Raw genomic sequence first — 14,558 nt, 5'->3', positions numbered from 1 at the left:
TTTGCACATTTTCCTATACAATGCCTCATTTGCATATTTACATTTTAAATATGCAAATTAGTGTCAATGTGGGGGTCCTTGACATGAAAAAGTTTGGGAACCACTGATTTATAGCATGATGAGGCGTCTGCATTTAACCCCAAGTATCAGGAGCAGTGGGCACTTTGGGGGCAGTTGGGCAGTGGTGGAAACTACATTTACTTATAAGTATACTGTACAATTTTGGAGTATTTCCAATTTCCAATACATTTACTTTCAACTCCACTACATCTCGGATCCAAATGTTGTATTTTTACTCCACTACAGAAACATTTCTTTGAACTAGTTACTTTGTAAATTTTGATTATGTTTGTAATCATAATCAAAATCTTTCTGTCCTTTAGTTTAGTTTTTCATCGTTGTTGTTGTTTTTGCTTAGTCTTTTAACTAGTTTTCTTAATACAGTTGTTTATTTTGTTTTGTTGTACTTTGGGTACAGAGACAAGTGCTGTACAAACTAAATTATTATTATTATACATAAGTGTGTACTCGGCAAGGGATAATGCTTGACGCGGTGGTAGTTGTTGAGAAATAATGGCCGACAGGAAAAATGTCTGAAATACCCATGTTTCTATGTCAGTGGTGCTCAATATTTCATGTCAAGGACGCCAAAAATGATATGCAATTGGCCACCGACCCCCATCTGAAATTATGTTGTTCCAGGGACCTCCCCAGAAGCAAAGATTTGAGTTAAAAACGTTCGCTCTGAAAGAATATATATTCAAAGATTTGCGCCACATTTTTACGATTTCTCAAAAATAGCAGATCTACAAGCTCATAGCGCGGCACTCGGTTATTTTTCAATAGCTAAAGTAACATAATGCTTAAAACACCAAAAGGGGTTTCCGCAAAAATGGTTTAATCATCCTGAAAAGCATCCTTTCTAAACTACCGCCGCGTCATAATAAATGATCCCGCTAATTACACGGCTACTTGTATAAATTAATACATTTACCCAAAAGCGACAACAAAACAAGGTATTCCCTTGCTTACAGTAATGAAAGTATTCCATAAGTGTCGCGCTGCGCCATCTGCCCAGCTGCAGCACATGCAGTCGCCTCGGAAAACGACAAAGTCAGTGTCGATCAAATATAGCATAAATTTTCAGGGTATCTATTTCTCGCTTCAAATGTTTTCAGAAACATTGTTGAGAGCAGAGTTTAGTTGTAAATGTCATTGTCTGTTTGTTTTCATGTCCGTCATGTTGGATACAGCATAAAATCCAAGTGGCGCAGCCAGGTGCGCTGATGCTGATGATTAGACAGCGGCCTGTTATAGAGCGGAGCGGTCTTTATAAAGTAACGCACAGCTGAATTCAGCGATTGACCAATCAGAATGAAGCATTAAACCAAGCCGTGTAAAATAAAGTATTAAGGGATAATGTCTGCCTAGGTGGTCATTGTCGGGAGATAATTTACCGACGGGGTTTAACCACCGGCGCGAAGCAGAGATTTGAAAACTTGTGAAATGGGACATATTCTAGTATTGCATACTGTATTGAGTACTTTCTAATTTTGGCACTTTAAGTATATTTTTGATGCCGATACTTTTGTACTTTTTGAATTCCAGACTTTTACTTGTAACAGCTAGAGTAGCCTACTTCTACATTGCAGTATTGATACTTGAATTTATACGTAAAACATTTGAGTACTTCTCTCACCACTCGTAGTAAATGTGCAAACACTAGTGCACATGGCACGGATTATGCTCTCGGAGCAACCCGCTGCTTACCCAACAGCTCAAACTAATTGGCGAGATTAACAGCGTAATGAGCTACAGATTGCTGCTCTAAATGAATCATTGCTACGATTGTAAACAAAGTTGTTAAAGGGCACTAGAAACCTAGAGACATTGAAACCCACAGTGTTGCTTATATGGAACATAATAATAATCATGACTTGAGATGTGCATTCTTTTTTTGTTGTTGTTCTGAACACCGTGGATTTCATTAAGAAGTCCATCTTTCAGTAGCGCTCCGACAGACCTTGTCGGTGGAATTGCGTTGCTAGGGAACAGCTTGGGTCCAGGTTTATTTCCTTAGATATTAAACCATTTAGACCTGAGTCCGCATCATTGTCCCATTGTAGCTTTTAACCCATTTAAATTATGTTTAAATTTACATAGCTTGTAGATCTGCTATTTTTGAAAAATCGTGAAAATGTGTGCAAATCTTTGAATATATTTCACAGCAAACGTTTTTAACTCAAATCTTTGCTTGGGGGGGGGGGGGGTCGTAACACGTAATTCTGGGCGTCCTTGACATGAACAAGTTTGAGTACTGATTATAGAAACATCGGATTTTCAGAAAACTGTCATGTTTTAGAAGACATTTGTAGAATCTGGTCTCAGTCCTAAATGGGTTAAGAAACACTGCAAGTGTGGGGGGAAAAAAACAAAAAACACAGACCATTTAGTTTGGAGGGCTCTATGTCGAGGAGGGCAGTGAGCGTGGCCATGCAGGTTACATTGGCCACTGCATTCTGCCCAACTGAACATGACATATAGCTATAGGTCATGTGCAGCCAATGGAGGCGGCACGTTCTACATGACTAGGAAATGCTAATAGCGAAATCATTATGCATAAAATTGTATTCACGTTGTTCCCCCGAAGGACCCCCAGCAGCAATCCACCCCCATCACCATGCACATATAGGTGGATTAAAATGACGTTTACTTATAGCACCATAATGACTTTGACCCCTTATGCATTGCAAATCCGGCTTCTCATTATACTACATTATATTAAATATGTATATACTCAGCCGAAATGAGTCATCATGTCATTCATTCTTATCTATTGATAATGTTCGGTTCACCATTAACATAGCTGTGTTTGCCTCGGTTAATCTCTTTTACTATAAATATAATTAATTTGCGTGTCTGTGTGTACTTTCTTTCATGTGTGTGCAGTGTGGGTGTTCACGTGATCGACCACAGAGCAATATTTTTGAACTGTACGGTTGCACACGCGGCATACACATGGCATGTCAATACACATGGCATGTCAATACACATGGCATGTCAATAACATGGCGTGGCAAAAGATAATGGACAAAAAGTGCATAACGAAACACATGCTGTGTTGTGACATACAGTCAAAAGAGCTCCCATGTTTTCTGAAATCACTTCCTGAATTCGTTGCTTCCCCAAAAAGTCATTTGTTCCTTCCACGTGCTACGTCCGGCCGGGGAAACTCTCACCTCAGGTGAAAAGAAGCAGCTTGGACTCCGAGTACTCATGCATATAGGAAGCATGAGGTCAGTCTGCTGCCCTCCCCAAGTTGGTATAGAGGAAGTGTAGCGCCCAGGAATACATTCGATAATTGACACTGGGTGAAAAAATGAGTTGCAAAATCAGGGGATAAAACATTTAAGAATATAAGTAGAGTAATGTTAACTCCGTAGACACATGCAAAACAGCAAAAAAGTACAAAAATTACAGCACATTTGTGAACAGCACATCGTTAAAGTAAAATGGTTCATATCCCACAGGCTGACATGTGCAGTCCACTGGCTGCATGCATGAATGTGTGTGGAATAACTGCCAAGGAAAGGTGCTTGATGGGAAATCAAAAGCAAATTCTAACAGCTGGCGGATTGCAATCCTTGAAACTATTTCATCTACACACTAAAATCCACTCATTTACTACCCATTTGTAACAGAGTGCACACATTTTTCCTTGATTTTAACGGGAACCCGTTAAAACTGGAAAGCGAAAGCATTTGTGTGTACAAGCCGCATCTGCTACTTGTTGTGAACATTTGATAATTGATAACTGCAGGTTTAGAAGGCATTTTGTAGTATATCGGCCTCATGTCTTACTGGGTTGAATGAACCAGTGTTCATTTTAACAGCACATTTTTACTTTAGTTTTAGTCATAGTCTCTTAATACTGTAGCTTTCTTTTAGTTCTTTTAGTTCTTTAGTCACATTTTAGTCACCTGGAATGTTTTAGTGTTAGTCTAGTTTTAGTAGACTAAATATCATAAGATTTTAGTCGATTTTAGTCGGCTAAAATGTATTTTGGCGTGCCTTGATGCCGTCGTAATGGCCAATTTTACACTTGCTGAACATAGCCGATCTACAAGCTCACAAAGTTGTGATTTATACTGGATCTGTTGTCCACTAGTCTCTTCCTAACATTTTAGTCTAGGTTTTAATTGTTGATTAAATTGTCAATTTATTTAGTCTTAGTTTTAGTCATCATAGCTTATAGCTTTCATTTATTCAGTGATAAAAAGTAGTCGACGAACATTTTTCATCCTATTATTCATAGTATGTGTCAGCACACACACACACACACACACACACACACACACACACACACACACACACACACAGGATACAGAGCAGCCTCCTGAGAATGGCTGTGATGAGAGAGAGGGCTAGAAAATGTATAATGTATTACTTAGCAAGAAGGCGATATTCCCCCGACAAATTAAGCGCTGCATGGACTGATGCTTCTTTGTGAAAAAGCAAAGTCTCCTCATATTACCTCTCTCTTCAGCCTTGAAGCATCTTATTTGCAAAACACTGATTAACAACAGCTTCATCAGATGGCTGTCCTGATAAACAGTACAGTACGCCCACGTACACGCTATACAGAACCAGAAACCCGTGAGGTGTTTTTGTGTTGTTGTCTTTCCTGTCAGTCCCACAACTCTCGCCAAGTGATATCTTGCATAATGGATGGCCACTGTCAGCAGGGGTGGAAAAAGTATACAGTACTCGTGCTTTAAGTAAAAGTATTAATATACTGCAATGGAGAAACACTTTGTTACAAGTAAAAAAGCCTCAAATTAAAAAAGTACTAAAGTTTGTATAATAACAATCCAAAATAAGTAACTAAATGTAGTATTTCCAAATTGTAAATACTCAAGTAAATATACCTCAAAAGTGTACTCAAGAACAGTATTAAGTAAATGAACCACCACTGGTAGTCACTGACTACTACTAGTCAGCAGGATTACCACTGGACGGACGGACGGACGGACGGACGGACGGACGGACGGACGGACGGACGTGAAGGAAGGAATTCTGTGAACTAGAAAAAACAGATGATTCACAGTCCATACTTTTCTTGAGTATTTCCAATTTTCAATACTTTTACTTCTGCTCGACTATCTCGAATATTGTAACTTTACTCCACTACATTTATTTCACGCCTTTAGTTACTTTGTACATTTTGATTATTATTACAAAACATATACATTAAGCACATCGGTCACTATTTTGGCTATTTGAAACAAGCCGATATACAAGCTCACAATGTGTCGCAATGCATTGTGAGCTTGTAAGATCTGCAATTTTTGAAAGATTTGTATACATATGAAAACTTGAAATGGGACACTATGCACAATAAGTACTCCATTATTATTAGTATTCCATTTCAAAATGTAGATTTTAGGGATGTCCCGATCACGTTTTTTTGCTCCCGCATTAGATTTTGAGGCATACCGATACCGATCTTTATATATATAATAACACTTATACCATATCACAATAGCAAATATCCTAATGTGCTTATACATCTTTCTTTGAGATTTACATTGGACAATTAAAAATCCGATCTTTTCTCCCCGAAAATCATGAGATCGAAGCCGATTTCCGATCACCCGATCCGATCAGGACAACCCTAGTAGTTTTCCAGACTTTCTTTATTGCAGTATCGATGCTACTTAAGTAGAGAATATGAGTACTTTTTCCACCACAGCACAACACACAGTGTTTATTTAACTCTGTTTAGACTTCTGGTATTAAATTCATTTTTAATAATTTTGGCGGTTTTACTGTGCCATTTTGTTTCATGACTCAGAGTGACGGGCATCGCACGTGTGTACAGTACGTCACATTGTACTGTAGCACCGTAGCGAACGCATGATGCCAGCAACCTGGTGATAAGCATCATAGCCTCTGAGTCACCTAATCCTGGCTCTGAGGTTTTAACTCATTTAGGACTGAGACAAGATTCTACAAATGTCTTTCTAAATCAAAAACCTATGTTTCTATGTCAGTGGTTCTCAAACTATTTCATGTCAAGGACCCCAAAAATGATATGAATTTGGCCACCGACCCCCATCTGAAAATATGTTGTTCCAGGGACCATAAAGAAGGATACTTTCCACCCAGGCTTTGAACAGGTTGAGCTCTTGAGGTTTCTAACTGCCATATACTGTAAGATGTATAGCTTTCATATTGCAAGTGCTCCAGGCCTTTTTAACTCATCTTCCTGGGGCTTGAAAAATAACCCTTCATATTATGTAACCTACAATAGAGCACCGAAGTCTGAATAAGTCTTTATTTGCATTGTAATCCCCATAGGGGGATTTTGATCGCCTCATATAAGAACTGTGTTTGACAAATAAACATGTCATCCCGGCCGTTTCACTCATATGAATATGAAGAATCAACTGACTGAATTAGTTACATCTTCGCTAGAAACAGACTGTATCATATATGAGTGACTGACTGACTGTCCCAAAAGATACAGACACCTCCCTGACAATAACGCAGAGACAGATTGTTTATTTTTGGACCACAATGCTTATATGAAAAGATTTTAAGATGACCCATGCATGTTATTCTCCAATTACTTCCGTGAAGCAGGGGATGAGCGAGTGACGTCAGGACTTCGGTGCTCTATAGCCTGCAGTAAACTCCTGAGTGTAAATTCAAGTCTATACTGTACAAATGAAGCCTTTTATATACACACTCTTCGGAGTTAAATTAACAATGACGATTTTACTGTGAAAAATGCAATGCTATTTTCGGAAGGCATGTTAAAGTCTAATTTCTCCCCACCGAATCAGAGGGATATATATCCCTCTGAATAGTAGTGGACGGGAACCCCTTTTGTTGTTTTCAGCATTATGTTATACTTTAGCTATTGAAAAATAGCAGATGTACAAGCTCATACAACATGGACCTCACATCAGTGCCGCGGGTTCACAACTTCACAGTAGACTGTGGAGGATTTTTGTATCGCATCGCAGGGCCGGGGGGACTTCAATTGACAAGTGCGTGAGTGAGTGAGTGAGTGAGTGAGTGAGTGAGTGAGTATGGAATAAAGCTGCCAAAATTAAAATGAAATGGCAAATACAAAAAGTCAATTGAAATAAGAGAAATGCTTTTTCATTTTCAGGTCATTATTGACCGTTAGGTCATTTCATGAGACAAAAATAAATCTAAAATGCAATAGCATTTACATTTAATCTACAGATGTGCTCATTCTATGACACAATTCAAATTAAAATAAAATATCATTTGATTTAAAAGAAATGCCCTGCAAATTAGTGGGCAATATTACAATGAAAATGCAATTTAGAAAATTCAAATGAAATAAGATAAATGCAATTCAACCTATAATGCAATAGCATTTATATTTCATCTCCAGGTGTGCTCATTCTATGACAGAATGAAAAAGCAAAAGCAATGTACATTGCATTTGCATTTTCAAAGTGGCGTGTGTACGACGAATGCAATGCGATTTGCTTTTGCTTTTTCATTTGGTCATAGAATGAGCACACCTGGAGATGAAGCAAAAGCAAATCACATTGCATTTTCATTTTCATATTGGCATGTGTACGATTTGAAAAGGAAAATGCAATGTTAGATGAAGGCATGTGTGATGGAGATGGAGAGATGAGAGGGTCTTACGAGGAACACAGACAGACAGACAGACAGACAGACAGACGGTGGTACGTCTTACACAAGGCCCGACCACCGTGTGTGTTTGCGCGGGTTGAAGGGGGAATTCCCTAAAAGCCTCTTAGAAAGAAAAAGGTAAATTTCCATGCAGTGTGGTGACAGCCCATCTCTAGTCAAGCACCTCTTCCTGAAACTACTATATCTCGAGGAGTTTAGCTTTAAAACCTCTTTACGGATTTCTTCTCAGATCCAAATATTGTACTTTTACTCCGCTACGTTTATTTGACAGCTTTACTATACAAGTTTGGATTATTATCACAAAACATACATTACCCACTTAGCCGACCTACAATACTTGAAATGGGACATTCTGCATAATGAGTATATACTTACTACATCATTGCAGTATTGATACTTTAACTTTAAGAAACAAATGTGAGTAGTCTAGTTTTTTCCACCACTGCTTACGGATTTATTTTTTCCCCCGCGAATGTAACACAAAAACACGCTGCTTGCAATCCGTTTTGTTGTGATCGGTCCCTCCCTGCCTGCCTCCTCCTGAGCACTCTTTCTGTTTATAACTGGTTGTGACAAACTTGAAGGGGCTGCATGGTGGGGGCGTGGGGGTCGGGGGGTGGTGTGGGGGTACTGATTGATGGGGTCACATGGAGTGGAAGGCGTCATCATCACAGTACGTTCGTTCACAAGGTTTAGGCAATGGAATGGTGTTCTAAAGGCCACCTCTTCAATAGTTCATAAAGGCCATAGTTCATATACTGTACGTCTTCAATAGTTCATAAAGGCCATAGTTCATATACTGTACGTCTTCAATAGTTCATATACTGTACGTCTTCAATAGTTCATATACTGTACGTCTTCAATAGTTCATATACTGTACATCTTTAATAGTTCATATACTGTACTCAGGGCTAGCGGGTTGGTGGGTGGGTATGTGTTAATGTTTGTTTTGTCTGGGATATATATATATATATATATATATATATATATATATATATATATTGCTTTTTTTTTGTGTGTACTATGTTCCAAATACTTCAGTGTATGCTCTAAAGGTAATAAAACAATCTCGGCAGCGTATAATATTTGATTAAATAGCGGGTAACACGTATTTCGCAGTAGAACTGTTAAGGCAGAAAAAAAGCCAAAACAAATATCTTTAAAAAAAAACATGTGGGCATAGTGGAGTAAAAATACAATATTTGTCTCGGAGACATATAGCAGAGAAGTAAAAGTACAGCAAATTGTAAATATGGTACAGCCTAATCCACAGAGGGGTGCCCTGGGCACAGCCATTACTGAGGTGTAAGTACAGCCTAAGGGCACTGCTCCATGGATTTGGCTATAGTAAAAATACAGTACTTATAAGTAAATACTTACTATACCCCCCCCCCCCCCCCCCCCCCCCTCATATCAAAAGGTTCTAAATGATCTATACCTAAGGCATCCTTGAGCGCTCTACTGTCAATCATCTCAGCTTAACAGGTACCGTCAGTGTATTTTACAGGTCAGTCTATCAGAAGGACATGTGACTCGCTGATTGTAAAATAGCTTCATGCTGTAACATATGAACCTGTCTGCCGGGTTAACCATGCCAGCAGTCAAGTGGAAAATCAGTATACGAGTACAAGGAAACGGTCATTTATATACGGTGCCTTTTCTATAGTATTTCTGCATGCCTGCCTGGGCACTCACACGCTGCTGTACATTTATAATGTACTTCACGTTCACGCATGTCCCATTCTCACACTCTGAGGGTGCTTATAGTACTGTACCGTTACAGGCAACCGTGTAAGGCGCCAACTGACTCATCTGGAGCATAGAGGTTCAGTATCTTGCTTTATATAGGACAGTGGTTTTCAACCCTTTTCATATTCCATTATTTATTTGGCATTTGAACCATGGACCGCCATTTGATGTGATTTAACCTGTCAGACCGAAGACTTTGAATATTTTGTTGCCCACAATTCCATGCTGTATTGATGTTGTCACCATATAGGAGACAAGGAGATACAACAGGCAGATGTTGATCAAAATAACAATTCTACACACTCTCTATTTGTGTAGACTTCTTGTAAATTAAGTAATGCAGATGTATACCAACAATTTTACTCGAGAGCATACAATGAAACCAAAATGGACGCATAAGGGTCCACATTTGGTTTTACTTTTCAGAGTTAAAGATCTATACATTTGGTTACCAACTCTCATCACTTAGCTGGGGACCACCTGGAAGCCCCTATAGGACCACTTGAGAACCACTTCTCTCTAGGACACTTCAAAACGCAAACAGGAAAGAGCCCGGAAATTATACATTTATAATCTCTCTCGACCTCATCCGTTAGTTACACAGTAAAATCCTGAGGGTTAATTTAACCCATGAAACCGTAAAGATTTGACCTACCTAACGGTATAAGAGCACAGGTAAGGGAGAAGTAATTAACATTTTAAAGGTTTAATGCATGTCTATAATTCTCCGGGGTGAGGCAGAGTTCAACCTGGCAGAGTTTCAAATTCATAATATACGGTAGTAAAAAATCCTCAGGGATAATTTAACTCTGGGCACAGGAATGGACCCCGGGGTTAGTAGGTTACTGAACGGGATCTGCTGACACAAGTCAGAGGAGGGTCAAAGTGATTCCCCATCGGCCGTAAAGAAGCTTTCAGCAAGGCAGCCATATGAGGCGGCCGGTGACGCACGCGCACACGCACACGCACATGCACACACACACACACACACACACACACACACACACACACACACACACACACACACACACTGAAGTCCAAGTTAGGTTCGTAGCATTAGCCAACGTTCAGGGAATTAATAAGTGAGCAGGCAGGCAGGTGGTGACAGAGATCAAAATTGGTCAGGATGGCAGGCAGGCTGTGACAGAGTCCAGGGTGCTGAGCGCGGCAGGCAGGCTGTGACAGAGTCCAGGGTGCTGAGCGCGGCAGGCAGGCAGGCTGTGACAGAGTCCAGGTTTCTGAGCGCGGCAAGCAGGCAGGCTGTGACAGAGTCCAGGGTGCTGAGGGTGGCGGCATTAATGGGTTAACCGGCGTTCCGGGCATTAATAAATAAGTGCATTGGCAGGTGGAAAGAGAGCAGGGAATGCTGACAGGATGTATATTTCCACACTGTGTTGTTTAGATGCAGGGTTAAATCCTCCTGGCCTTGCAGTAAACCCTCACACTGTACTCGTAAACCTGACCGCCCATTCAACTCCTGTCTATGTATGCATAGATCTTTTTCTCCTTTTTCCCACCCACATTATAGCACATGCATGCATAATATTTATAGTACTAAGAGCTGCATGAGCAAGCGGACTCCTCCATACAGTATGCATGACCCAGTACAACTTGATGTGAGCGATTCCCCTATATGTGTGTTTTGTATTGGACTATAGCTCGGTAAACTATACACACCAGTGGTGGAATAAAAAAACCAATATATATATATATATTTCAGTAAAAGTAGAAATACTCCATTTCAAGTAAATGTCCCGAATTCAAAATTGTCTTTAGTAAAAGTACAAAAGTATTGGTATCAAAACGTACTTACCAATCAATTAAAATGTAAGTACCAGAATGCAGAATGTCCCATTTCACAAGTCTACAAGTGAGCTTGTAGATCGGCTATTTTCAAATGGCCGAAATGTATATATATATATATATATATATATATATATATATATATATATATATATATAAGGCAGGGCTTAAAACCTCTTAAACCCCAAGGGGGTCCAGGGGGGGAAATAAAGAATATGGGAGTTGACCAGCCCCATTTACCTGCTGAGAGCTGTTCATGAGGTGGACAGCCCCATTTACCTGCTGAGAGCTGTTCATGAGGTGGACAGCCCCATTTACCCGCTGAGAGCTGTTCATGAGGTGGACAGCCCCATTTACCTGCTGAGAGCTGTTCATGAGGTGGACAGCCCCATTTACCCGCTGAGAGCTGTTCATGAGGTGGACAGCCCCATTTACCCGCTGAGAGCTGTTCATGAGGTGGACAGCCCCATTTACCCGCTGAGAGCTAACAGCCCCATTTACCCGCTGAGAGCTGTTCATGAAGTGGACAGCCGCTGCCCCTGCCGGCGGGGGCAATGGGGCTCAAGAGGTTTTAAGCGGTTAATGTATGTTTTGTAATAATAATCACAATCTACAAAGTATAAATACATAGTAGTACCACGCTGCCTCATATACGTACATTGGCAGGGTTTCTCTCAACCTGTTATGATGCAGTAGGTTTCTCTCACCCTGTTATGATGCAGTACTGAGAATCTAGAACATCACAGGTGAGGAGAAAGGAGTGAAGCCAGAAGAAACACGAGGGATCTTATTGGATTCATTCAATATCAGTCTGTTTATTATACAAACACTTCAGTATTAATTTCAATGTTTTTCTCTCACATAAATGGACCGTGTAGTTAGGTAATTTAACTCATCGTGTGCGTCATAAAGTCCCTGTATGTTTAAACTTTAATGACGGTGGCTGGCTTATTTTTATCCCTCGTTTTCAGCCTCACTTTAACATGCACTTTAAAGGTCCACTTCACCCCTTTTGCAAACAGATCTTATTTTAATGATATTCACTTTTTTAATGTGGTTAATGTGTTTTTAGATACTTTAGTATTTCAAAGTGTGTGTGATGTCATGGACACTGCATGGTCTCGCTGCTGGATTACTACAATGACCATAATGCTTTGCTGCATTCACCCCACCTTGTGGAGAGGGGGAGGGCTTACTGTAGTCCTGGACGAAAAGTGAGACCATGCAGTGTCCATGACATCACTGGTACTTTGAAATACTAAAATATCTAAAAACACATATTACACACATAAAGAAACACCAGGAAAGTGTTTCTTGTCTCCCAAACAGCATTAAAATAAGATCTGGTTGGAGGTTGAAGTGTCCCTTTTAAACATCAGGCCTGAGAGAATGTATAATGCCTTCCCTATACTAATGTGGCCTATAGCTGACAGCCGCTATGAGAGCCAAAGTCCTAGTTGGAGTTGTTCCCGGCATGGGTGTCTCTTCAAAGAAAAAAAGTGATAAATTGTTGTCTATTTGGCCCCACAGCGGTGACAGGCAGGGTCAGTGAATCAGACCTGCGAACAGCATGTGGCATGACAGTAACAAAAATGAACTCATAAATAAAATACATGAATAAATAACAGTAGGGGGGGTGCCTGGTGGCTGGGCCGGTTAGCGCGCAGGCCATATGCTCTGTCCCTGTGAGCTGCGAGGGACTCACGTTTGAATGAAATGTCATATCTCTCATGGCTCTCCTCCCCCTGCCCTTGGTTCTCTGTCTCTATGCACGCACGCACGCACGCACGCTTACACTCTGTTGAAACACTCTGTTACAAGTAATAATGCAGAGTTCAACATTTACTTGAGTAAAAGTATGAAAGTATTGTCATCAAAATGTACTTAAAAGTACCAAAAGTACAAAGTACTCATTGTGCAGAATGTCACCATTTCAAGTTTTCAGACGTATACAAATCTTTTGAAAATAGCAGATCTATAAAGCTCACAATGTATTGCATCATGACGCACTGTGAGTTTTTAGATCGGCTATTTTCACATGGCCGAAATGTATACAGGGTATACAATACAATATTTGGATCCGAGATGTAAAGGAGTAGAAGTAAACGTTAAAGTAGAAATACCTCAAAATTTTACTTAAGTACAATACTTAAGTAAATGTACTTAGTTACTGGATGCACACACACACACACACACACACACACACACACACACACACACACAGCCACAGTACTGTGTATACTGTATGCCGTCTATGGTATATGCACATGTGTGTGTTAAATTAATGACGGCTGCAATCATGTGAAACTGCAGTCTTCAAAGGAAATTCATATAATTTATTTATTTCGTCTTAGTGGATGTGCTCAAAGCAGGAGAGTTAACACTGTTGTTCTTGTCTTGTTTGGGTTTTTTTCTTCCCTTTCTTTCTCACTTTTGAAACATTACACAAAGAACAGCGACAGTCACAGGATTCTCCAGAGCATTGTTGTTCGTCATGATATTATGAACCATACATGTTTGATCATATGGACGGATGAACGTGTGAAAACCACACCAGTGGTTTTCAACCCTTTTCATATCAAGGTCCATTATTTATTCTGCATTTTGAGCCATGGACCTCAATTTGATGACATTTAGCCTCCAAAGTTTTTGTCCACAATTCCATGCTTTTGGCAAACGATGAGAAAAATTCTTCTACCATTCTCTAATTGTGTATGCTTCTTGTAAGAGAAGTAATGCAGATGTTCAACAATAATTTGACTCTTGAGAGAGTATAAATGAAACCAAATGGACCCGTACGGGTCCATTTGGTTTCATTTATACTCTCTCAAGAGTTAAAGATCTATAAGAGTCCGTTTGGTTACCAACTCTCCATCATTTATAGCTGCTATGGGGACCACCTGGAACCCCCTCAAGGACCACTGGTGGTCCCCGGACCACTGGTTGAGAACCACTGCACCACACCATCATGTACCATCTTTAGATTATTATGTACATAAGAAGAGACAAGCAGAAGAAAGGGCCAGACAAGAAGCCTCACCCTTACTGTTCTTATAGTCTATGATAGAAAACAAGCAAACCTCATTCGATGATGGCAGCGAATTGTTGAAATATAAAAACTTTTAAATATATAGAATATGTATATATATTTATATATACGTACATTTTATTTTTCTTCATCGTCATCATCAGTGTATGTGTGTGTGTGTGCGTGTGCGTGTGTGTGTGTGTGTGTGTGTGTGTGTGTGTGTGTCTGTGTGTGTGTGTGTGTGTGTGTGTGTGTGTGTGTGTGTGTGTGGTGT

Source organism: Protomyctophum bolini (genome assembly GCF_963924005.1).
Source record: "Protomyctophum bolini genome assembly, chromosome: 3".
Classification (NCBI taxonomy): domain Eukaryota; kingdom Metazoa; phylum Chordata; class Actinopteri; order Myctophiformes; family Myctophidae; genus Protomyctophum; species Protomyctophum bolini.
The sequence above is the reverse complement of the archived record's forward strand: the minus strand, read 5'-3'. Positions refer to the sequence as shown.